At 35.9% G+C, this 24,577-nt stretch overlaps 1 protein-coding gene across 5 annotated transcripts in view; it reads right to left on the bottom strand.

Annotated features, from left to right (window-relative positions):
* The window catches only part of cntn4 (contactin 4), a 275,881-nt gene that overhangs the window by 167,151 nt on the left and 84,153 nt on the right, over window positions 1-24,577 (bottom strand). The gene's annotated exons all lie outside the window — the stretch shown is intronic.

The following is a 24,577-nucleotide window of genomic DNA, read 5'->3' as shown; positions in this document are numbered from 1 at the left end:
TGAAGTGTACAAGGTGCCACCTGCTACACTGTTTTTAACCATTCATACACATTCACACACAGATGGAACAGCCATCAGGAGTGATTTGGGCTTTAGTATCTTGCCCAAGGATACTCCAACATGTTGACTGGAGGAGACGGGGATCGAACCACCAAACTTCCGATTGGAGGACAATCCACTCTACCACTTGAGCCACAGTTGCCACAACTGCTTTAAGGTCCAGTGTGTAGGATTTAAGGGAATGTATTGGGAGAAATCAATATAATAATTCTAAGTATGTTGTCACCATTGTAGATTGTCATTGTGTTTTCTATTGCTTAGAATGAGCTGTTAATATTGACATATGGAGTGGTCGTCCAAACAGTTTGCCATTTTGTTTCTACAGTAGCCTAGAATGGACAAACCAAATGGTGGCTTTAAAAAGGGTTATTCACATTTTTGCGTCAGCCGCTGAAGCCCAACCTCTTCCCTATGCAGGCTTTGTCTCTCTTTATACTATGTTACCTGACCTGCTATGATCACGGCAGCTCATGTACTTGTAGATACAGCAGCCAGAAGCTCCTCAAATCCTTGCTACTTTTTTGCTGCATTGTTTTAAAAAATTTTTCAACACCAGGATTCCTTTTGCTGAAGCACGACTTTTCTACGATAGAGAAGCACTTATCAACATCAGGGAAAACTGTGTGAGTTTTGGACTGAATGCAGCAGACCGCAACAGGATCCCTACCGGTGACTTGTGCCAAGTGGCAAGTCTGACCAGAGGTAAGAAACGAAACTGAAAGCACCCAACAAAGAGGGGGAGGAGAGTCGGCATCAGGGCGAGGCTGACCCAACTTGGACCGACTTGGACCAAGAGCTTCTCCTCTACCAAGCCTTCTTCTAGCTAATGTCCGGTCACCAGAGAATATTGTGGATGAGATGCTCACTGAGGCTCACTCAGCATCGGGAGATCAGAGACTGCTCTGCGCAAATCTTGACATGGATAACCCCCTAACATCCCAGGTCAAGCTGTTGCACTGGATGGACGGACCTTTTGGGAGCCATTTAGACACAAGACTCTGATGTAAATTAAAAAAATGCACTGCAGGATTTCAATGATGCCACCAGCAGCAGCATGCCCAAGGAACTGGATGGAATTTTCATAGTAGCTGCTGATTTTAATCAACTCATCCCTAAACTCCAAAGATGTAGCAAGATCAAGGACAAAAGTAATTTCATTTTTTAAACTTGGTTTAAAAAATGACCATTAAATCTACCTTCTACCTTCCTGCTCCTACCTTCTCCTCCTTTGCTTATATGGAATTAGAGTTAGAATTACTAATGCTACTGGAGCTTGCTGCCTGATAATAAACATAAATGTGGGTTGTGATTGCTGCTTGTACAAATCACATATGTAGCTGTATAAAGTCTACCATTGGAAGCTGACAAGTACTGTTATGAAACTATAATTAGAACGTCAGTCTTAAACACAGTGTCCCCAACTGAGCTCATTTCTAATGAGTTAGAGGAAGTAAAGCTGTTTTCATTTAGCTATGGACCCCTGGAATCCTGTTCAAGAACCAGCTTGGTGTGTGATTCTTTTAAATAGCCCCTTTTTACCATTTACCTCTCAGCGTACAATGTTAAATCAGGTCAATCAGTGTATCCGTGTGCTTTACTGTGATCTATTTTACTGCGTGCTCTTTGTCAGGAAATCATCCAAAAATAAACGTATGCAGTAATCCAAAAAGTGCCTACACTGACAGCGAAGGGTTACAAATGAGAGGATATCAGCGTCCTATTCATCTCTGTGCTCCCACTCTCCAGCTAGTATTCACAGCAGAACTGCTTTGGTCTGTCAAAGAGCAGTTTCCGTGCTGACAACTGACAGTTTGAAGAAGAAAACAAAAAAATCTCTCGTCTTATTGCAGTTGACAGTATATGAATTTATAGAGCCTGGCTCAGCATAAATAAAGAAAACAGGTTGAGGAGCACCTAAGTGAGTCCACTTTGTGAAACAAGATTTCCATCATCTCCCCCCAATACTCTAACTCTCATATAACAGCATGCCCTCGAAAGCACAGCAAAAGATAGTACATCTTCTGAGGAAGCGGATCAAACATCTAGTGCAGCTGTTCTTTATGAGCCTCTACCTGGAGTTCATTAGAGATACTGTCCTCTGTTATTGTTTGAGATAATACACAAGGCTCCGCCAGTGGAACAGAGACAGCTGTGACACATGAACCTTGAAGAAAATGTATTTCCTCCACGCGGCTAGAAGCTCGCTGAACATCGTGGCAAGGCTGCAAGAACGTAAAGGGTCTCATAAATGGGTTCAAAGTGACACAAACGGAGAATATCTGCACATATCATTCATGCTTCCTTGTAGCTATTAGAATGTATAGTTCTGTCACAAGTCATAAGTAGTTCACTGGGCTGGAGATATTCATTTTCTATAGTCAGGACACTGATATATGGAATATGTTTTAACAGCGAGGGTCCATTTCACACCCGCTGGTTTTGTAAAAGCAGAGAGAATGAAAACCAAATTTCACAGGATAATGCTGTGATCTAAAACAAAGAAATCATTTTTGCCATGCTCACAACTTGAATTATAGGAACACAATTTTGATTTAATTTTACTGCTTGACATTTCACTATTTATCCAGAAGAAACTGTATGGTTTTGAAAACAATTTAAAAACACCACCACACTGTTCATGGATATTTTACTCTAATAATAATATAATAATTTTCTTAATCCACAAATTTTGTGCAGTTTGTGGAACACTTCTGAACAAGTTACTCTTGCCTTTTTTTCATATTTTGAATGACAATGCATCAATGTGATCAGGGTTCAAAGGTTTAAATGCCTGTGACAGGCATATGAGAGCAGCAGAAGCAAAGTGATGTTGCTCAACCTCATATTAACCTGTTTTTTTCTCTAACATGCATGTAAAAAGTTCATCTAGACCCACTGTCAAACAACAAATATTTTTTTTTAACGTACAGTTTTTTTTCAGTCTCCCTGACCTACATTATTTATGCACAATTAGCTGCTGTAAAAGAACTCTGATTATTATTATTCATCTGCAGAGAGACTATTCTGTGCCTGTATTTTTTATATATATTTTTTCTTATTTCCTGTGTTCAGGACTTTTATAGATAACCCGACTGTAGGGTTGAGGCTTTGAAAAAAGTAGTGACCAAGTACCAGACCATTGCAAGTTATGAAAAACGAAAAATATACTTAACGAGGTCAATCTGGGGTTGGCTTTATTGTTCGGTGGCAATACTGTTTCAATGTTTTATCATACAACAGCTCAAATTATACGTTACAAAAATGCACCATAAGAAGCTTTTATACCAGAGATGCAGCACAGAATAAACTGATAAATAGAGAGGCAAAACTCCTAACAAAAGTGAATTGTAGGTTGTTTTTTACTGTCACTTTTGCTAGTGAGTTTTGTTTATAAACAGTAACCAACAGTGCTGCATAGTATGCCTTTAAGTGAGTTAACATGTATGTCAAGTGACATTAACTGTGTCACAACATATCTGGTTTAACACGGGACACAAACAGCAGTCTTTTGGGTGAAAGTCCTGTGTGTGTGTTTGATTGATCCACCACTCCTCCCTCCCTAAAAGAGAGAGTTGAAATAAATTCTTAATTCAGAGTAAAAAACATGCCGTTATACCCCACGATCTCTCTGTCTGCTGGCCACCAGCTGTTTACAGTCCTGTAACTTATCCCTCTACCACTAGGTGTCACGGTGTCTTTCAGCTCAGGTGCCTTTTCCACCAGTAGAGAGCGGAGACTGAACTGCAGTGGTGCATGCTGTGCACTACATACAGTGAGTTCAATAGAAAGAGGAGTGCCTGTATTTATTATGGTATTGAAAAACATACTTTTAGGATTTCTAAATAATATATACCCTGTTATACTGTAATAGTGTGATACCGCCCAAGTCTGACTCCTATGTTCACAAAAATGGCATCAGCAACGCTGACTTCAGGAGATTTGTTTTATTTATTTACAGATATATTTTTCTGTGACCTATAAGGAGATTGTTGCGCGGTGTTCTGTAGAGCTGCCTGTGGCAAAAACACTGCATGTCACCAAGAGGGGCAATACAAAATGGAATTAAGATAATTCCTAAAGGCTGGAATAATTTGGTGGCTACCTTGTTTAGGGCCACCAGAGACGGTGGCAGGCTGTGGGTTACAGACACTCACATATCAAACATTTTTACTGTGGTAATGAGAAGTTGTGTTTAACAGCAATTCTTAAATGACTGAGCAACTTTATGAGCACAGCTGTGTGTTTAGTCTGAAGGTTTTGGTCAAACCTGGACATTGTTGAAAGCCATACAGGAACATATCCTTCAATGTGGTACTCTAAAGCATAGAAAATAATTCATACAATGCAGTTTCAGGCAGTGTTTTGCTGTTCACAATAACTGCAGAGGTTTTGAAATATCTATGAGATTTCTGCCCAGCTAATTTTGCTACTGATACTCAATTGGCACTGTTCTGCACCGCTGAAACTGTACAAATGAAAAGAGTTCATAGTGAGGTCTGAGGATTAAACTCGTAACCGGGCCTTTATTTCTGGGAGGGTTCATCGCTCATGTTTATTTCAAATGGAATTTTTCAACGTATTCAGCATCAACAATTCAATTCAACTCCATCATGTTTGGGGTGACAGATAAAGTTTTGGTCCAACTATCAACCCTTAAGTCTCAGGACCTGTCTTTGACCTGCAAACTAACTAAATATTCTTTCTTGATTTTAGATGTGACAGAATAATATGCTAAATTACCTTTAAAAAAATACAGTTCCTTATACAGTATCTACTCTCTGGAAATCCCCTGAACAAATTCTGATTCCTGCAGTTCTCGTATATAGTCTAAGGTCGTAATATATGTATCATATAGCTTTAAACCCTCTGACATTATAATCGTGCTGCATTCTGGCGCCTTTCACAAGCATTTCTGTGAACCCTGAGCAAATTAGTTAGATTTCTTTCAGGAACATGGGGTGAAAGGGCAATGAGCATCTTCACAGGAAATGTCCTGCAAACATTGTAAACTTTCAAGGTTTAGCTAAAACCTATGGGGGATCAAGGGATATGCTCTCTTGGAAAGATTTTTTTCCCCATTTATGGAAGCTCTATACACTATTTTTCAAACCATTTGAAATTATGGAATGCCTAAAAATAAATGCATCATTTGGGAAAAAAAATATATCTGTCAAGGATAAAAGTGATCCTGTGGAGCCTACTTTCTATTTTGTAACTAACTGTTTTCCAATTGTTTTGATCAATCTGAGACCGTAACACAATAAACATAGGGGATGATTTTCAATCCTGCTGCCTAAAGCAGGCAATAATTGTCTGATGTTACTATCTTTAAGTTACACAAGAAAGGTGGTTTAGGAATTTGTATTTGTATTCTGGAGTGCAGTTCACACATATGTGTAGTTAAAAAATGTGCTACATTTAAATCAATGCCATAATAACAGGGGCTGCTCTAATTGTAAATCAAGGATCCCTGACAATGCCAAGTTAATGTGGTCTTTGATACTCTGAGATGATTATTAGGCCAACAGAAGAACATTTACTCAATAATATTACATTTCTTTGGGGTATAGCATAGTAGGATAAACAACATGGGCATATATTATAGGGGTGAGTGTCATCAGATATGATATTATTATTATCGCGAAACTTAAGTCAGGATACAATATTATTGTGATTTTTAACGTGTTGCAATATAGGGCTGGGTATTGTCAAGAACCTCACAATTAAATTCAATTTCAATTCTTTGGGTCACAATTCGATTCAATTTCGATTCGATGCGATATTGATCCAGTTGCTTCGATATTGATTCAGCTATGTGTGTTGATGTCAAAAATACCCAGATAATTCATTTGAATACCTTCTGATGTGTGTTCAATAAAGCGTGCATTATCTGTATTGATTTAGAACAAACTGACACCAAAACGTATTTTACCATTACATTATTCTTTATTAAATAAAACATTTAAACTAAAATAAATTTAAAGTAAAGAAAAGTGCACATTTTTGCCTGAGCTGAACTTAACAAAAGTAATAAACATTTATGCAGGATTTTTAAACCAGTATTTGTGTGTGATCAGAGACAGACAGCTTTAGTGTTAGCAACAGGTTGCAAAACATCTGCGTGGTGTCAGCTCAAACGGTTACGTAGGTTCGTCGTATTGTTGCAGTGTTTTAACACTGACTCACGAGGCTCACACACGACGTAACTACTATCGACTTCTTGTATCCAAATGTTGGCTTTTAATGTGGTCAACGCTGATTTTAACACACTGCTGCCTCACACCACTGTTGCCATTTTAGCGGGGCTCCTGAACAACGTCAATCACGCTCTGGCGGCACTCACACTGCGCCCATGGGAGCGGAACATCATTACAACGGAAATAATCGGTTTCAGGATTTTATGAATTGATAATGAATTGGCAAAAAACATATTGTAATGCATTGATAAAACAATTTTTTTACCCAGCCCTATTGCGATATGCAGAGTATAGTAGAAACATGTATCTACTAGACTTGAAAAGAAATTGGTTATATTCATCTGGTTGGTTATCAAATGTTTAATTTGTGTTTGTAATATAAAAATTATTTACATATTTAAAAAATCAATACTTGGCATTATGATAGAATATGTAATGTAATTCTATCATGTAATGATAGAATATTGCCACACAAAAATATTGCGATACTATGCTATATCAATTTTTTCCCCATTTCTAATGTATTATTTTCTGAATGACACAAAGTTGAAAGATTTTTTAAAAACTAACTTTAAAAACTTTAAAAATGATTCAGGGCCTTTGAAGATAACATTAAGGCTTGGGCCCCACAAGCCCCCCCCTCAATCCGCCTCTGATCTTCTCTTATCTTTGGTTTATGTCTGATATTTTTTCCTTTAGTAGACTGGACTTGTAAAACCCTTTTTATTGTTTATTTAGTTGTTACCTCAGCAGTAATACTCTCCTCCATAAAACAATGCCTGTGAATATCACAAGTGGGAGATGTATATCAGTGGATACCTCTTACTTCAGCGGAAGATGCTTATGAACTGATTCAATCTGCGAGCACACAAACACGCACAACCGCACACACACACACACCTCCCTCAGCAACTACTCTTGAGTTAAGTAGCAGAGCAGCTCAATGGCTAACAGCACGCACAAATTTGATCACACTGCAGCTCCCAGGAGAAATTGTGAGTACGAGTATAAATCATGTAACGCTGAAAAAAACCCTGTGTGCTCAGCAAACAATCCTCAGGTGAATAAAGCACAGGGACAAAAAAAAGAGATATATATGATCCCTATATGATCCTCTTTAATGAATATTCAAATAAATACATTGAAATTCCACTAAATATTTAATACTGCATTGCACAAAGGAAGCTTTGTTATATTAGCATACTTATTCATATCAGCAGCAAGCTGGAGGCAGTTATCTTTACATATGAAATATTAAAGAGGCTGACACAACCATTTATTATAACTAATGCAGATATGATGTGTTTAATTGCTCAATTTGTTATTCACTTGTTAAGTAACACATACTGTGGGTGCATTGTCTGTTCTATGATTGACTTTTTAAATTGTGCACTCTTACAATGTCCGGAAACATGAGCCTAATTAGTGCTATTCTTAAATACAACAAAAGCTCCTCTGGTGGTGAAACATGAAGTGCTTAGAATTATGGAGTGTGTGTGTGTGTGTGTGTGTGTGTGTGTGTGTGTGTGTGTGCACTCGCGCATATATATAACAGGGAACATACTCATCGTTACACAGTCACCAACAGGGAACGGCAAAACTAACAGGGGACATTTTTTAAGTCCCCACTTGGACATGCTCTAAATCATCATAAAATCATGTGTTATGGCCTCTGGTGAAATTTTTCAGATTTTGCCAAGAGGGGACCAAAGTGTGTGTGAGTGTTTATATCCATATTCAGAGCTCTCCCTCCTGGTTGGAGCTGGTATTTGAGCGACCCATTCACACACGTGGCTTAACACTCCTCTCCCCAGCAGCCTTTCAGACTGCAGATGGGCCGTTAAACAGGCTTTAGTAATGTTAATGTGGGTGACATGAAGGCCACAGAATGTAATGTATCAAATATGATACAAATAGCATGATAGGGTTAATAAAGACACCAGTCTCCTGAAACGTGATTTGTTATTAGTCTTTGCATTAAAATTCAAGGCTTGGCTTTAGGTGATTTCATAAGTTTTAAGCTCTATACTGTATTAAAATAAAGGGCTACCCAGAAGGCAGGAGAGAAATCAGTATTTTAGAGCCTTAAAAAAAGCAAGAAAACTATAATCCAAGCAGAATAAACCTTTACATAAAATGATCAGCAGTAAGATTTTTTCTTTTTAGGTTTAATTATGTAAAATGATGTAACATCAGACCTTGACTAGACCTTTAAAGTTGTTCAGTCCTAGCGATACTGACCTGACCAGTTTTCACGAGCACTGAATGTCGATCAGTTTTCAATATACTTCAATATACACTCTCAGTCTGTACTCATAGAAATGTAATTTGTTTGTGGGTGCACATTATAGAAAACATGTCCAAACATAGGATAATACAACATGAGTCCACTGTTGGCTGGTGCATAATGACAGTTAGTTCCCTCTTGGATAGCATGGAGTGACGTTCACACTCCACCATGTAAAGAATAAATAAAATGAGATAGATAAGACTTACACAAAAAGAATCTCACCTAAATAATTCAAAAATTATTCCTCAACTATGATTACAATGACTGTGATTATTATAATTATAACTAATATTTTATAACAAACTATAAAGGCTCAGTTTTAGTGGATGGCTTAACCATCTAGCTTGACACTGTTTTACAATACGGCTTCCCCAGAGGGCAAGGAAATATTTTAAAATCTAAAGAAAGGAGAAATAACAATAACAATAATAATAATAATAATAATAATAATAATAATAATAATAATAATAATAATGGTAGGAAGAAAATGTGGAGAAAATACCAGCAAGATCTTTACTAATTTTAATGAATTGCTTAAATTAGTTTATTATCAGAATTTAACTTAACCTTGAGATTAGCTCAATCCTCCAAAACTCCCTTTGAGTTTTTAGATGCACTAGAAGCACTAGATTTCTGTCAATCTTACAATGTACATATGTTTTGTTTCTCTATAATCACAGGAATGCATTTTATTTGCTGATCTACTCTACAGGCAAAGAGGTCCACACTTGTGTAGTATAAAGCAACAGGGGTCCACAGTTGGCTGGTACATAATGACACAAGTTACTTGTAAATATATCTAAACTAAATCATGTATTTTTTTTTGCTTCTAAAAGGATCTGTAAGTATGTATTTTTGTAACTGAATATAAAGGCTCAGCCGTTGTGGATGTCTTTACCATTTTATAGCTTGACACTGTGTTTAAAAAGGGGGCTACCCCAGTCCATTCTCATTGTTAACTTTTCAAATACATTCCCTCTGTCAGTGCTTTTGGCATACCTGCATCAATCTGGATCATGGCAGGATGATGTGAGATGAGAACATAGCCGGACAGAGCCAGCGGCTTATTATTATCGTCAGTGAACAGCCAGACAGCACGAGGCACATCTGCATACATCTTGCGTGGCTAGCATCACTTGAGAATATGGATGGACGTACTCAAAACTTCCATTTAACAGTTTTTACAAGCAAAAAAAATGCCATGCAAGTTTTAGGTTTTATTTTTGAGGATTTAAAGTTTTTTTTTCTATTGGGAAAAGAATATTAAAACAAAAATGTTATTATTTTTTTTAAAAAAAGGAATAAAGTTTCATCATCATTGAATGATGCCTTTTCAGAAACCAATATTTGCATAAAATGAAGCAAATAATTTAAAATAGCTTTGCTGGTCAAAGTCTTCTTTGTAAAACATCAGAGCCACTCAAGAAATACTTAGAGGGCAACTGAGGAACTGAGTGGATTAGTTGTGAGCAGACATACAGTGAAAATCAGATTTTAACCGGTTTAAATAGTTAAGAATTCTGTATAGTTGCAGTGATTTGACAAAATTGCAGGTCTCCCAGAATTCACAGGAATCAACTGAATTTGGCATTTATTGTTATGGTTGAAATCAATGTATGTGTGCCCATCTATAGAATCCATTTTATTTGTCGCTCCACATTACAGAAAAGAGGTCCACACTTGAGTTGTATAAAGTGACATGAGTCCACTGTTGACTGGTATATTATGACTTGAGATCCATCTTAGATATATAGTAGAGAGTGACATTTCCATCTCAACATGGATAAATGACAAAGAATAGGAAAAAGAAGTTAGATGCATTATTGTTCAAAGAAAATAATCTTACAAAATGTAATAATAAAATTATTTATTTTTTAGGAAATTGGAGATAGAAATATCATTTAGTTTTTTTATTACATTGCTTTTTGAATCGTGCACCTGAATAAGTTTTGAGTTGCTGTTTAAGAGTGTGCTTCTTTTTACCTTGTGTTGAAAACACATTGACAACCCATCATGATATAAATGACTAGAGCAATCTTTAATGGTATTTATAATATGGGAGGTTTTGTGAGCAATCAGTTTGTCTCAGTTACAGGATAAGTCAGTTAGAGGAATGATTAACCTCTGAAACCCTCTGTTCAACTGCTGAGATGAACTATTTCAAATTCTATAGGTTTTTGGCTGTACTTTTGGCTGTACTTTTAACTTTAAATTCTAAAAAGGAAAGTCAGTCCACACTTTGTCCCCTCTTGGCCTGTACAAATGACACTTCTTGTTTTGTTTGTTTGTTTTGTTTTATATTTTCTCCAATGTTTTAAATTAATCTTAAATCTGCATTAGACAGACAAAATTGTATATACACATTACTAGATCTCAAGAAAACCGAAACAACTACAACTACTAAAACAACTAAAGAAATATAAAACAATAACAATACAAAAACTGCAGAACTAGGATCAAAATAAGTTCACTTTCAAGTAAAATAAAAAAATAACGCTGAGAGATTTGGATTGGATTGTCTGCTGTGTACGACCTTTAAAGTCTTCTGTTGTAGGAGAGGGAACTGAGCGTTTTTAAATGGGTGTACTGGCATGCAAAATTACCAGCACATTTATGGATTGTGTCTTTAACAGAGGCTGACTACTCATTTGTATTGGATTAAATGATTTTATCTCTCTGTGTGCATGCTGCAGTGACCAGAGGGACTTATTATTATTCAACACAGTTTTGGTTTATGAAGAATTTCAAATTCCTTAAAGGGTTTTTAGTTTATGATGTAAGCATTAAACAATCCTCCACATTGACTGAGTGGAGTGTCAACCCATGTGCCTTTAAGGTTGCCTCTGAAAATGAGTGACTTGGAGAGGGTGAGGGTCAGCGTGTGCAGCTCTGTGCCAGAGCCTTGATTCTCTGCAGTGTGGGGGTTGGTTTCTTTGTTGTTGACGATGGTCAATAGGCCATTCCACATTAAGCTTCAGAGATGCTAATTTATATTAGCTAGAATGTTACATCCAACTCTGACTGCCTGAGACATGGGTCTGTCCCTGTCCTGGGTTAAGCAAGTGGCACACAGTGCTTATTTTTAGCTGGTACAACATCTCTGGATTATTGGGAAGAACATCCTAAAAGTTTACAGATTGGGCATATAATTCTCCACTCAAATTCCCACTAGCTTGAATACTGATACAAAAGTTGTACTTTTTTTACTGGATAGTTAAATATTTGAACATATTTAATCACCTAATAATTACATGAATTTCATGGCAAACCATTGTGATGTTACATAGTTTATTGTGCCAAGTTAACATTTAATTGTTCTAATCATAATAAAAGGTTTGGTTTCAACTATAGGAGTAAAACAAAACTAAAGTAAGAGTGATCGTCTGATCATCATGGTAAACATATTCAGGAAACAGAAATAAAATGTCAGAATGCAACATTGAGCCAAAGAAAAAACAAGGCGGATTATTGTAGTTTTGTAACATAGGTTTTGTTATTGATCTGTAATGTTGAATTTATATGGTCCATTTTTTCACCTCCTGAACCCTTTTCATTTGAGCTGCAGTGATATATAAATTTAAAAGGTTTGGTCATAAATCAGTTTGAACTTATATATGAAAATAAATAGTTTTCTAACCTATAAAACATTTAATGAGAACAGCGTGTATGCATGCTTAACACAGCGCTGAGAAACAAAGCATTTTTAAGTGACTGTAAGATTTAAAACCCAGCAAATGCAACTTTAAAATGGCCTCCCAAATAATATGTCAAGATCCACTACATGGTATTTTTTAACAGTTTAACAATATACCATCAGTAGTGCATCAGTGTATCAGCGTACCATCAGTAGTTGCAATTTATTTATTAGTTATCAAGTAGTATTGACAAAAGTGAAATTAACAGCCAGCTTAGGAAAGATGACACTGACATGTAAAATTACCAGCACATTTATGGAGCGAAATGCATCCCTAAAGGAGGTTAAATATTCATTTGTTTGTGAAAAAATTGTTGTTCATCTCTCTAAGATGTTAAACATTTGATTCAGTGGTGCTCTGCATTATTAAGTAAGCAATCACATAGTGTTATAGATATATTGTTAGATTTATGGGCCTTCAGTTGATGAAGCTGACAAAAATATGTAATTTCCTCTACACTGAAGAGGTGGAGTGACCAGCACCCATATGATTCTCAGATCCTAACTTTGAATGTTGAACAGTGGAGACTGCTGCCACTGAGAAGTGAGTGACCTGCAGTGGTGAGGGGTTTGACTCTGTGCAAATCAGTCTGTGAAAATCTGTCAGGCCTTGATTCCCTGCAGTCGCAGGGGATGGTTTCTTCTAGCTAGCGATGGTCGTTGCTTACATGACACGATGAGCTAAGGGGTTGCTAACTTCTCATATCAAGATTCTGTATCTGATTTAGACTGACTGAAACGTGGCTTATTCCCCCATCCTGGGTTTAACAAAGTAGCACACACTGCTTATCTTGGTTAGTACAACATCCCTGGATTATTGGGAAGAACACCCTGAAATTATGCAGATGAGCATACAATTCTCCACTTTAATTCCCATTTAAATACTGTTTTTTTTTTCAAAACTTGTACTATTATGGATATTTAAGTAGTTGAACATATTCAGTTACCTAATGATTACATCTGTTATTTCATGACATACCATTTGATGTTGCACAGTTATTGCCTCAAGTTTACATTTCATTATTCTAATTATAATAAAAGGTTCTGTTTTAACTAAAGAGGTAAAACAATACTACAGAATTAGATACTCTGTAAAGCATCTACAAACATTATTTAGATAGTTAAAATGTTGTCAATGGTTATTGATTGTATGGAGTAAAACTAATTTGGCTCTTTTAAATGTTTTATAGGTGAGCTACATAAAGAGTACATGTTTGTGTCCTGATTGTGTGATTATCATTTTAAACACATATATGAACAGAAAGTCAATGTTGACATGCAACTTTGAGCCAAAGATAAATGTAGTGGGTTATTGTTGTAACCTATTAAAAATTTAATGAAGAGACAAGCGTGTATGTATACTTTACAAAGTGCTTAGAAAGACATTATTTATTAAGTGACTCAAAAGATTTAAATAGCAACTGCAACTTTATAATGGTCTTCCAAATAGTATTTCAAGATCTGCTACATGTATGGTATTTGTTAACAGTTTAACAGTTTATTACCATTAGCAGTTTATAGAACCATCCAAACAATGTTTATAAACAGTTTTCAAACCAACTATTAATAGTTAACAAAGTGTTATAAATATTTGGTCTATCTATCCAAGAGATATTTATATTGTATAATTTACTTTTTGTTTTACGAAGGTTTACAAATTAGTTGGAAACCATTAATACTTAGTTTATGTATTTATACAAGACTGTATAAGTCTTGGTATTTGACTAATAAAATAATAATCTATAACATTACTTATAATGGGTAAAGTTAATTAGTTATCATTTCTTCATTGGTTATCAAGGAGTATTGACAAAAGTATAATTAACAGTCAGTTAACAAATTATTAATGATGCCTATAATACAGTATTGCCAGCTTCAGAAAGATGATACGACCGTAAAATTACCACATTTATGGAGTAAGATGCATCCCTAAAAGAGGCGAGAGTATTCATATGTGTGAAAAAAATGTTATTCATCTCTGTATGATCTATGTACATTTGATTCAGTGGCTTTGTGCATTCTTTAGAAAGCAATGTCTTTAATACATTCACACACAGTTTTGTAGATATATTTTATATTTACTTGGCCTTCAAGTTGATGAAGTGGACAAAAATATGTAATTTCTTCTACACTGAAGAGGTGGGTGACCAGCACCCATATGATTCTCAGATCCTAACTTTGAGTGTTGAACAGTGGAGACTGCTGCCACTGAGAAGTGAGTGACCTGCAGTGGGTGAGGGGTTTGATTCTCTGCAAGTCAGCCTGTGAAAATCCTGTCAGGCCTTGATTCCCTGCAGTCACGGGGGATGGTTTCTTCTAGCTGACGATGGTCGTTATGGTCGTGAGGACATTACACATTGGGCTTCAGGGTTGCTTACTTCTCATATCCTAGATGTTGTATCTGACTGAAACATGGCTTTTCCTCTTTCCTGTGTTAAAACAAGTGGATGTTGGGTAAGATAATGTTAAACTGTAAAGAGTAGAAATACAAGCAGAATTCCACATTTGAGTCAATTGCACAATTGACTACAAGCTATTCAAAAAGGAGTTAAACATGTTTTCACATGAAGAAACATCTGCTGGGAAGTGACATAATAACCACATGTATGTAATATCACTGAAATAATTGAAAGGTAATTATTTATTAAGTGGCCCTCTAAAGCAGTAGGACATCTTGGCTCTCAAGTGGCTCTGTTTGTCTGAATTTTTTAACATAATGGCCATCAGAAACACATTAACATTAGTTAAACTTTAAGTGCTAAAGAGTTGTTTCAGTTGACAACACTGGAATGTAAAGACCTGTAAAGCTGAGTGTCAATGTAAACTTATTTTAGCAATCTCACATGCCTTCATGCACACTCTCTGTGCCGCAGTGACAATGCTGTATACCAGCCCTGTATTTGCCAACTAATTTACAACTTTATGTGTTACCAACTATAGTTATCAAAAACAACCAAAAAATAGATATAACAATAATAAAAACTTAGTTCTGGGTTGCACAAACCTCTTTGAATGGGGTCAACAGAAGATAACTAGTGAAGGCCCATTCATATAGATGTATCCTGCTGTGATGGTTTTTGAGATGAGGTGTTGGTGGCTCATCACCATTTCAATGCCCATCAAAAACACTAACATACCAGTTAAACTTTAGTGCTAAAGAAAGGTTTTTAGTTCACAATACTGGAATTTAAAAGTCCTGTAAAGCTGAGTGTCATTGTGAACTTATCGTATTATTATATTATTTATTATGTGCCTTTCACTTCATGCACACTCTTTGTGCACTGTGACAATGCTGCATGCCAGTGTGTAGTATATGTTATAGACTGTAGTCATTAAAAACAAACATCTTTGAATGGGGTCTAGATTAGATAATGCTAAAATATGCCCTTACAAACACAGGTGTTTCATCCATCACTAAAAAACTATTCATTTTGAACACAATGGAACACATTACAAAACAAGATATTTGGTGTTCAAATCCATTACCTATCATAATAGCATGAAAAGATTCAGAGAACCTTGAGAAATACATAAAAGAGACAAGGCTAAAAACCAAAAATGAATGGCCATGACCTTTGACCCATAAAGCTGCACTGCATTAAATACCAACATGACTGAAGGATATCACAAAATGAGCTCGGGGACACTAAAAACCACTGACAGTGGACACAGTTTATCACTGTATCTGTAAATGCAAATTAAGACTTAACTATGCAAAGTGAAAGCCAGATATCAACAAAATCCAGAAACACTGCCAACTTCCCCGGACCTGAGCTCATCTGTCACGTCACAGTGAATATTAAGACAAGTTATAATTGTGTTCACATTATAGCCTTTATTTTAAAAGCTACAATGGCAACATTTCTGGTGCCAATTTACTAAACAATGAGAAGCTTTACTGAATAGATACATTTTGTATTAGATATTTTCTCTTTACAAAATGCACCTTTCTATTTCTTTTTCATTAATCTATGGTGGAGTGAATATCACTCTGTCCTATCAAAAGGGAACTTGTGTCATTATGTACCAGCCAACTTGGGACCACCGTCGCTTTATTCTATATGTGTGGCCCTTTTTTCTGTAATGTTGATCAACAAAGAAAATGCATTCTTATGCATATAAATTGAAAGCTGCCTTGCATACATTGTAAAAAGATCCTGTGCTTGTAATAACTCTTAATGGGAATTTCAGTAAAAGTCTGATAATAAATCTATTTTTATGATTAATCAGCAAATACTGTTGCTGACCTTTATTCAATTTTGGTCCTTTCTGGAAACCCTTCATCGTAAAGGTGAACATCTAAAGTAGGAATTCCAGTATGTTTTTTCCATGGCCAAGGGATCAGCCAGTATGTGTGATATCTCTGATCTAGACACTAGAGAAAGAAGTCTCAGACTTGTAATGTCATGAAGTATAAAGTCTGGAGCTGCTCCTTCTGCTCATCGAGAGCCTAATTTTGGGGACCAACAGAATGTTTGTTATCCCTTAAACCCAAATGAACTTTATTATATTGGTGTTGTCAGTTCTGTAACAGAAAATGTTCCCATATACTTATAACATTGTTCTGGCTGTTCTCAGTGTCATCTAGAAAATCTTTCACAATTTCATATCAATGGAGCAACTCTACACTTTATATCACATGACATCACAAGCACTCCAGTTTTTGGATATGAATTGAGTTGCCCATGTTTACTAATGTTTTAGACTGCCTTAGATCACAGAAATAATATGTATGTATTTTAGAAATGGGCATAATTTCCCATTAATACAGTATCAAGCCATAAAAAGGTTAAGCCAGCCACTAAAGTTGAGCCTTTATATTCTATTTACACAAACATACTAACAAATCATATTTGAAGAAGAAATGTAACATTATTCAGATGAGATTTTTTTTCACAAGTATTATTAAATATGTTTGTATGTGCTTTACATGGTTGAGTGTGAACGTCACTCCGTGCTATCTAAGAAGGAACTTGTGACATTATGTACCAGCCAACAGTGGACTCATGTCATTATATCCTACTCAAGGGTGGACCTTCTTCTGTAATGTGCACCAACAAACAAGTTGCAGGTAAGTATTTTGGAAATTGAACAATTTTAAAGGTCAAGTCAAAGTTTGATGTTACATAATTTTAATTTAAAACTCCTTTTTTAGTTTTCTTACAAAAGGAAATGGAGTGTGGACATTTTTTTTCTTTTTAGAGTGCAAAGTTCAAAGAGTACAAACAGAAGTTGACTTATGAAGGCCCATTCATAGATGTGTATCCTGTTGTGATGGTTTTGAGATGAGTTGTTGGTGGCTCATCACCATTTCAATGCCCATCAAAAACACTAACATGCCAGTTAAACTTTAAGTGCTAAAGAAAAAGTTTCAGTTACAATGCTGGAATGTAAAGTCCTGTAAAGCTGAGTGTCATTGTGAACTTATCGTAACATTTATTATGTGCCTTTCACTTCACGCACACTCTCTGTGCACTGTGACAATGCTGCATGCCAGTGTGTGTAGTATGTGTTACAGACTGTAGTCATTAAAAAAACAAACATCTTTGAATGGGGTCTAGATTAGATAATGCTAAAATACACTAACAAACACAGGTGTTTCATCCATCACTGAAAAACTATTGTGAACACAAAGGAATACATTACAAAACAAGATATTTGCTGTTCAAATCCATTAACTATCTGCCATAATAGCATGAAAAGATTTAGAGAACCTTGAGAAATCTCTGCATAAAAGGGACAAGGCTAAAAACCAAAAATGAATGGCCATGACCTTTGACCCATAAAGCTGCACTGCATTAAATACCAACATGATATCACAAAATGAGCTTGGGGACACTGAAAACCACTGACAGTGAACACAGTTCATCACTGCATCTATAAATGCAATTTAAGACTCTACTATGCTAAGTGAAAGCCAGATTCAACAAAATCCAGAAACGCATACTGACTTCTCTGGACCTGAGCTCATCTGTCATGTCACAGTTTGATTTCTTTCTTTTGGAAGCAAACAGCTTTTGGAATCTAGTCACAGACTTGTGTTAAATCATTTTATAGTGATTAATTAATTAAAATAAATATATTATTTATTAAAATAAGTAATTATATTGCTGATCATTTTATGTATAATGTTACTCGTTTATAGATTTATTTTTCTGAATTTTTGGTGATACATTGGTAGTTACAATTGGTCTGGTCTAAATATACATATATATATATATATATATATATAAAACAAAGACAACAATAAAGTTATTAACAGTAAATAGTAAAAGATAAAACTGAATTCACAGGATTATGGGGCCTTCTTTAAAAGATATACTTTGCTTTGGCAAGTATTATTTCTGTAATATTTATTATCACAAAAATGTTGATATATTGCAAGCAATAAAGTTTACATACCCATTTTAAAGATACAAATGAAGTTTAGTGAAAAAAAAGCACTCTATAGGTGAGAGAACCAGGATAAACCAGTTTGACTGCAGTATATGGATGTCCCCCTTTGATGAGGCAGGCGTCGCTCAAGGCTTCAGGTCCCCTCTTGGCAATTTCTTTAAAAAATTGTAAAAATCACATTTGCAGTAATATTGTGAAAGAAGACCTCAAAAGTAAATTTTCAATTCTAGTTTTGTATTTTTAAAATGACTGCTAATAAAGGTTCCCTCTTGGATAGTACACTTAGATAGTCCCCTATTATTCATGTTCGCATGTATGTGTGTGCGTGCGTGTGTGTGTGTGCGTGCGTGCGTGCGTGTGTGTGTGTGTGTGTGCGTGCGCGTGATTGATTTAATGAGCTATAGATGTAATGTAAACATATGTATAGGTTACATCTATGATGTCTACTGTTCTAAAATAAGAGCATAGTTCTGAGTTCAGAGTAAGGAAGGGCACAAAGGTGTGGTAAAATATGTCAAAACAGCAAATAAAAGGTCACACTGCAGTTCATAAATAACTTGCTATGAACAGCTGTTAAATATGTAGGAAAATGCTCAAAGACAAACCTTAGCCTTCTCCTAGGTGTGTATTTGATTCAGTGTTGTTTGTTTATATAAATATTTTAAAAGAAATTAAACCCCCTGTTTTTTTGGTTTGAGTGCTTCCTCCCTGGAAAGTGAAAAAGTATCAGGGGGGCTAAGACACATCCACTCACCAAATCATGCTGCCTCTCAATCCACAGCTCTCTTAGTTTTTTCAGAATATTCAATACATAATATATCGTCACAAAGTGTCAAGAAAGGTAATATTCTTAACCCAATATTCAGAAAAATATGGAGAAATACAACTGTACACCTTCTGAAAAAAGTTTCTTTCTTTCACCAAACTTCGACTAACATAAGCTGAACTGTCTTGTTAACTCACGTAAAACACTTTATTCAAACTCAACAGAAAGAAAAAATTAAAGTCACCCAAGCATCTTAGTTAGTCTTGCTAGTCACCTGGTTAGTTAGTCTACTGTTAACAACAATCACAAATTCTGGTTTTGTTGAAATACACCCTTAATTCACCCAATTAGATGTGAAAATATGCAGTTTTCCTGCAGTCTCTCCAGCTTTGCATGCCAATCGTTTACAGTCCTGTAACGTTATCCTCGTTCGCCATGTTTGTCAGCTCAGCTGCCTGTTCCACCAATAGAGACTGACCTCTATCTTAGTCTACTACAAAATATAAGTGTCTGCAAATTTGTTGGCACTGAAAATCACACTGCACCGTGATACTGCCCAAGCCTAAGAGGTAGCTACTTGCTCGAGATGTATTCCTCTTGTAATAATATTTTTCACATCTTAGCTGGACTATTACTGTACATTGAACCACCAACAAAGGTATTGCTGGATATGTGAAACCTAAAGTGAAGAAAAAGAATAGAGAAAGAACAAACCTTTCCCCTTACTAAGAAGTAATTTTCAATTTACTCAAAACACGACTCTCCCCCGATTATCCTTTATACCAGCAGCCAAACTAGCAAAGCTTTGGAGAGTCAGTTAATTGTTTTTGGACAATAACAGAGCTCTATGGCACAGAGGAATAATTTATATCACACACAGTCATATATCATATCAAAGATCTACATAAAAAGTGTCTTCAATTACATGCTTTTAATTTTAGGGTGTTTTTTGGGTTTTTTTTGGGTTTTTTTTACATGATGACATTTTACTCATCATTTCTATCATAGAAATTTGAGAAAAACCTGCTACAGCTTTATAACTCACAGAAAATGATAAATCACTGGAAACAACAATATTAGAGCAGTTATTAATAATCAAACAATGCCTCCCACATCACTTTGTTGCACACCACTGTCTGTTGTTGCAGTCAGCCAGTGAACAAGCAGGTGACTAAGTCAAAAATGTAATTGGATTTTTAGATTCAGTGGGCACATGTGTTATTATCAAGCCTTTTTTATTCATTTGTGCATGAAAAACAAATCAACTTATAACTCTCCATGCTGAGGAGTGTAACTAAAGCTGCAATAAACATCTGTACAGTTCCTTTCCCCCAAGCCTATATGAGGTTCACTCTACTTGCAAATCCATTATTGCACTCTGCAGCATATTAATGCCAAGCTTTTTTGGTCTGCATATTGTGCATCATTCCTGTTTCCAGTAGTCAATTTTCAGCCACCTCTCAAATCCATATCCGGGCCATATCATCCATTGTAAAGTGAGTTTTGTTCCAAACTGATAAGCAGGAGGGTTAGTACAATAATCCTGCTCTCAAGCTTAAAGATCGAAAAATGCTCCAAGATGTTCATTTCCAGCTCTGCTGAAAACACATTAGCGTTAAGGAGGTCTGAGGATACGCATTCCTGAAAGATTGTTTAAAGCAAATGTTCATGCCTGGTGATTTTTGAAAGGAGTATAAACCAATTTTAGTCTAAGGGCGACCCTTTCACGGCTGCGGTTCATGGACATTCTCAGTGGGTCTGCCTGCACACACACAGCTTTCACTCTGTAGTTTAAAAATGTATACTATGTCCTCATTAACCCTGCTTTTCCCATGGTGTAAATCTCCATACACCGCTCCAGCCTAGACATCAAAGCTTTCTGAATGGAAGAGAAGACAAATATTCATATTAAGACAATTATAGAAATCGAGATATATACTATATACGGTGATGTAGTACTGCCAGATCAACGCACAATCATGTTTTTACTCCAAGTAAGGAATTAGAATATTCAGTTTTCATAATGCCATTGAAACTCATTTACATTTTTTCAAAGATCAAATCACCACTGAAGTTTATGTCCTGCAAGAGAGCCATTAAAAACAAATCGAATGGTCAAAGTTGTAATATTGATATTTAAGGTGCATTCACTGATTTAAGATGTCAACTGATGCACTGTGTAACAGGCAAGGAAACAGCAGTAGCCTTTGAGAGACACTATGAATTAAGCTATTATTAGCTAGCTAGTTGTTAACTAGCAAACATGAAAGGTAGCAAAATATTTTTTCATGTTAGTTATTGTTGAATAATGTATGTAAACTTGCCACCATGGGAACAGTTATCACATCACCTTCAAAACCAGCCATAACTCAACTGTGCATGTCCATGTATGCATGCGTGTCCTTGGTGCAACCCAATTGCCAGAATCAATGCCGTCATTGTACATTTCTGCAAACCATGGATATGTTACCTTTGCAGGTTATTATGTAAGACACACATTGAAACTTTACTTTTCAGCAGTGCTGTGGTTAAGGCATGATCATATTTTTGCTTAAAATTCTGATTCTGGTGGCACAATCCAAGCTGAAAATTAAACATTTTGTGGCACTACCCTGGCTCGAAACACAGCAATGTCAACCAAACCAGAGCTGGTGAATGCTGGAACTGTGGACTTACTAACTAGTTAACTAACAAGGGTAACCAAGACACTTTGGATATGTTTTAGTTTGTATCTGTGAAGTTTGAATGAGGTGTTTTCAGGGTTGGGAATTCACTTTTTTGTCCACCTGCCACTGTGGCTGGTAGACTCCAAAATCTAATAGATTACAACTGTATTTTGGCTGATGAATAAAGTAAATCTAGCAGCCACTTAATTTTCCCAGCATTTGGCTGGTGGTTGGTGCTAATTTTCAACCCTGGGTGTGCTGTATGAGTAACGAGGAAAATAAGCCTTGTCGGTCTTCTGTGACTGAGAGAAAGTTGAATTTCAAAAGGTGTGTAGTTGTATTTCACTGTTAAATAAGGAAAATAGGTGTGACAATATTACTTTTCCTAACATTTTGTGGGTTTCCATTGTGTTTTAGTAGCATACTTATACCGTCATATATGATATACCCCAGTAAAATTTTAAAAATTTATGAAATATTTCACGATGCCCATGCCTAGTTCGCACCATGACACATTTCTCCATTACAGAAATAACCTCCAATTGGAATCAACTCTATGAGGATTCAGCCACACCCAAAGCACCCTGGTCAATTATCACCAGCTGTGTGCCGCGTCATCATGTGGGGTTGTTAGATTGGCGACGTGCACAGGCAAATCACAAGCCAAATGCAATATAGTTCAAGATTCCCCTGAGCAAATCTGATAATCTAATGTGCACATGGGGGCAAGGGGTTCGCAGAATCCCCTAATGGGAGTTGAGTAATGAGAAGGAGGGTTTCACTAGAACTCAGACCTCATCAATAGAGCCTTTTCTTTATCTTGATTCGTATAATACCTGTTGATTAAATGCATGAGTGATTCGACTGATGTTCTCTGGTGACCCCTCCTATTTGTAAAGGAGACAAATTAAAGTCCTCCATCAAAATGTGATCAATGCCGGAGAGCCTCTGGCTGAAATGGGCACCTTGCTATAATGAAGCTATAAGTCAACTTTACTGCACAGTAAGTGAATGATGGACGTTTGAAATAGATGATTTCCTGTTAGCTCATTGCCTCCGTCATACTGTATGTCTATTGGACAAATTGACCTCAATTTGACCTTCTTTAAAAGCATTTTATCAAATAAATATTGAAGCATGATTTTTTTTTTTTTTTTTATATTCTTTGTTGATTGAACGAATAATTGGTTCACTGAGTCACTGATTGATTGGTGGTTTACTATAACTGAAATGGTGGAACAATTGTAACATACCTAATTAGGGTCAGTCATGCTCTACTCTAATCCAGGTAACTCTGAAGTACCTGACATGAGATGTATTTGTATTAATATATGAAGGACCTTCTGAAACATATCTTATGTTTCATTTCAAAAACACATTTAACCACTTGTCAAATATAAACAATAAAGTCTTTGGCTAAAATTTGCAGCATTCTATTTATATCTAATTTTACAATGGAAGACAATGGAAAAGCATTTATGCTATAGCATTATATTCTTCTTGAGATTTTGATCCTTCACATCAACATTACCTTAAAAGCACTCTGTGGAGATTCTTGTAAACATTACATTACATTCAAAGGACCTTTTCATAAAAACATTCCTCAACACCACTCCTAGTGGTCAAAGCATTGATTTATTTAAAGCTGTTATCTGATTATATGTGTATTTGATTATTCACTTGCATTCAGTTACAGTTTATCATGCAATAACATGACAAACATTTATATAAAGTTTCCATGTAGAATATTCATAAATAACACCACTGTGGTCTGACAACATAATATGGCACTGTACTGATTACAGTACATTTTGCATCTGATATCTTGTATTGGATGTTTTAAAAAACTTTGTGTAATTCCTTCTATCTATCTATAGTAAGATTCAGGCAACCTAACCAAAGCATTACTGTAGGTTAATGGCAGTTTTTTCGCTCCTAATCAAATTACGCCTTTATTTGTGATTTTTGAAGCAGTGAAGTCATGGCCACCCTGATAAATCTGCTTGATGACCTTGATCTTTAACTGCAAAAATACAATCAGTTCTTTGTTGAGTCTAAGTGAGCATTTGTGCAAAACTGGAAGAAATTTCCTCAAGGTGTTAAAGAGATGTCTCATTTATGAGAAAAAGATGGATGCAAGGTTTTACTGACCTTGACCTTTGACCACAAAATTCTAGTCAGTTCATTGAAAGGTCCAAGAAAACATTTATGCCAAATTTGAAGAAATTCCCTAATGGTCTTCAAGAGATATCTCAATTAAAAGAGTGAAATGGATGAAAGGTCACACTGACATTGACCTTTGACCACTAAAATCTAATCAGTTCATTTGCTATTGAAAAAAAAATCCCTCAAGTTGTTCTTAAGATAATGCGTATACAAAAATGAGACAGACAAGGTCACAGTGACCTGAATGCAAGTGAGTAAATGTAATCAGTTCATCGCTGGGTCCAAGGGAACATTTGAGCTGAATTTGAAGAAATTCCCTCTTGGTGGTCTTGAGATATCGCA

Source organism: Plectropomus leopardus, chromosome 2 (genome assembly GCF_026936395.1).
Source record: "Plectropomus leopardus strain MGB_pleo_1.0 chromosome 2, ASM2693639v1, whole genome shotgun sequence".
Classification (NCBI taxonomy): Eukaryota; Metazoa; Chordata; class Actinopteri; order Perciformes; family Serranidae; genus Plectropomus; species Plectropomus leopardus.
This window is presented reverse-complemented; position numbering and strand designations above follow the sequence as displayed.